The sequence below is a fragment of the Acanthisitta chloris genome, unplaced genomic scaffold, assembly GCF_000695815.1.
Source record: "Acanthisitta chloris isolate BGI_N310 unplaced genomic scaffold, ASM69581v1 scaffold31895, whole genome shotgun sequence".
Taxonomy (NCBI): domain Eukaryota; kingdom Metazoa; phylum Chordata; class Aves; order Passeriformes; family Acanthisittidae; genus Acanthisitta; species Acanthisitta chloris.
Genome location: NW_008673717.1, coordinates 3802 through 6944, shown reverse-complemented (window position 1 = coordinate 6944; position 3143 = coordinate 3802). Strand labels below are relative to the sequence as shown.

General features: G+C 53.8%; 1 protein-coding gene across 1 annotated transcript in view; it reads right to left on the bottom strand.

Moving 5' to 3' along the window:
- The window catches only part of LOC103802571 (protein-lysine methyltransferase METTL21D-like), a gene marked incomplete at its 5' end in the record, with an annotated part of 20120 nt that overhangs the window by 13519 nt on the left and 3458 nt on the right, over nucleotides 1-3143 (bottom strand). The window lies entirely within an intron of this gene.

Sequence of the window (3143 nt, the reverse complement as noted above, 5' to 3'; positions counted from 1 at the left end):
CCGCAGGCTGGGGGTGGCTGATCCCACAAAATCAACCGGAGACGCTGTTTAACGGAGCTGTTAGCCCATTTCCTGGGAACCCACCACAGCCCCAGGGAGCAGGAGCAGATCCACTGCAATAAAACCCTTTTCCAACACTCTCTTAATGCCACATGCAATAAGTATCATTTTCTAAGAGGAAAATCTGTTTGTCCAGGATTACATGCCATGGAAAATGGTTATACAGCTGTGTAGGACAGATTTTCCCAAGTGGATGTGTGGGTGCAGGTCCTAAGACACAGTCCTGGGGGCTCTGCAGCACCACCAGGAATCACTCAGGGATTGCTGGATCCAGACACTGGGACACTGCAGAGCTGCTCCCTGTCCTCTGCTTTTCCTGGGAAAGGGAAAAAATAACCATGGAGCATCAAGGGTCCTGCAGGTTTCTGAGCTGTGTTGTGATTGATATCATGACATGGAGCCCTCAGTGATTTATGCAGCTGGTGCTGAGCTGGCATTGCACACTGCTCCCTCCCAGATCGCCCTCACTGTGGATCCAGAGAAGTGGAAAAGCTACATTGGCTGTCAGAGCAAAAAAGGGAACAGCCTGGCAAAGGCCCAGTGGGACCACAGAATCAATCAGGTTGGAAAAGACCTCTGAGATCAGCAAGTCCAACCTACAACCTAATACCAGCACGTCAACTAGACCATGGCACTGAATGCCATGTCCTGTCTCTCCTTAAACACCTCCAGGGGTGGTGACTCCACCACTTCCTGGGCAGCACATTCCAGTGTCTAAGCTGGATGTGTCACCATGGGATAGTGACACTGCCACTACTGTCACTGAGCTGTGGGTGACACTGGAGGGACTGGGGAGGAGTCACCCCTCAAGGCTGCCCTGGCAGGGGCTCTCCCAGGAAAATCATCCACAACCTCCACACCCACAACCCACACAGTTTCCCATCACATCACTTGAGCTGGTGTTGAAATAATTCGAGCATTATCCATGATTTAAGCATGACTGTAGGCAAACACCCTGGTCTCCCAAACCTCTCTGCCTGTGGCTCCGAACCAGCTCCCAGAACAGCAGCACAGGGAGGTTTGCTGCTCTCTCCAGTGAGGGTGTAACCAAATTTTGGCAAGGTGAGGCAGAGGATGGGTATCCAGCTTGGATGTGGTGGCTTCGGCACTGCTGGTTCCCACCACAGCCAGCATGGCCGCTGGAGCTCAGGGATGAGCTGGGACAGAGCCCCCCTCTGAGCTGGCAGAGATAGGAGTTCTCCAGAGCTCCCACGGTGCCCCAGGGGCTGGGCAGGGCCTGACTCTGGCAAAGCCTCATGCAGGCACTGCCGGGAACTTGCTGGAGTTTAATGGAAGTGCCACCAAAACACTCTCCCCAAGGAGATGGGACAAAAAGCCAATGGGGATGAACAGGGTGAGGGAGCAAAGAGGTCGAGGACCAGCACCTCCCTCACCTCCAGTTTTCCATGCCTCACACCCTCTCCTAGCTCAGAGCAGGCAGCACCACCCCCTCCCCAGACACCCTGGAGCTCAGTCCAGGAGGATCCCAACCCCCTTTCCAAAAGCCCTTCTTTCTGCCCCAAAAGCTGCTGTTCCATCTGGTGGCTCCGTGGATAAGGTGCAGAGGGAGGTGGCTGTCACACATGTGACCCTCTCTGCCCTGGTCCGTGGTGGTTTCCCCCTCACAGCCATGGCAGCAGAAGCTGTTGGGTTTTACATCCCCTGCCAGCGGGTCCAGCTGGGACCAGTGCCCTCCCACGAGGTCCCTGTCCCCCGGTGACACTCACACCCTGCAGCACCAGGCTGAGGGCACAGAGCAGCAGCCAACGGGGAAGAGAAAGCACAACTTCCTCCCTTTTTCTTCTGAACCAGGGACCTGAGCCCTGAGCGAAAGGAAGTGCTGAAATCACACATCCTGTAGATAAAACAGATATTCCATCAGCTCCAAACCCTTGGGAAGGGCTGCTCCTCCCTGCACCCCACCCCGCCAAGCAGGGTACAGGGTGGACACCATCCCTAGTGCTCTGTCACCCCCACCACCAGGATTTCAGGACCTCCTCACGGCACTCCATGGGACACCACTTTTGGAAGCCACGTTGGTGTGAACACTCCTGTAAATCCCTTCCTGCAGGCCACTGGGTAATTAAGGAGCTGTTTCCATAACAAGGTAACAGCCAACACGTGTGGTTTGACAAATTACAGCCTCACTTTGCCGCACGTTTGCTAATCGTCGCTGCCGCGCTCGGCAAGCCTGGACAGTGCTTCGTGGCAAGTTTGCAGGGAATGCTGTTCCCAGAGATAAAGGCTCCTTCCACCACATGCAAGTGAGGATTCCTTTCAAATCAAACCTCAAAGCATCACTGTGCTACAAGAGTGTGGTGAGAAACACTGAGAGCCACAGCGAAGCTGCTGGGAACAGAACAACCTGAAGGTGTCCAATGTGAACACTTTGGATCTTTACACTGGAAAAACACAGGTGGAAACAAAGGGAAGAACAATTTTTCACAAACTCGTTGTGTCTTCACTGTTAGGGTAGTCAGGGATCAGAATGTTGCCCAGGAAGGTGGTGGAGTCACCATCCCTGGAGGTGTTTAGGGAGAGACTGGATGTGGCCTTAGTGCCATGGTCTAGTTGCCATGGTGGTGTTAGGTCACAGGTTGGACTTGATGATCTCAGAGGTCTTTACCACCCTGATGGATTCTGTGGTCCTACTGGGGCTTTGCTGGTCTGCTCACTCTTTGCTGTGAGCAGGCACTGGATCTGGCACTGGTGATATGGTTTAGTGGTTACAGAGGTGGATGGCTGGCCTTGATCTAAAAGGTCTCTTCCAGTCTTGATGGTTCTATGGTTCTATCTGGGCAGGAACCACCACCAGGACATGAGATTCCCAGGGCCTCTGCAATGCCAGAATGTCATGGAAACCACATGAAGGAACAACCCACCATCCCAGATCCATCTCAGGTGCAAAGGTTTTATTGACTGGATGGCTGAGCTGCCCACAGAGTTTTTCCCTCATGGAGACTTCAATGCAGTGTCCTTGGATCTGCTTGGTGAGCACCTGGCTTCAACTCACAGGTGCTGCTCAGCAGGTACCACACACCCTGAGCTGCTCCAGGTGAGCTCCAGTTCCATTTCCTGCCACC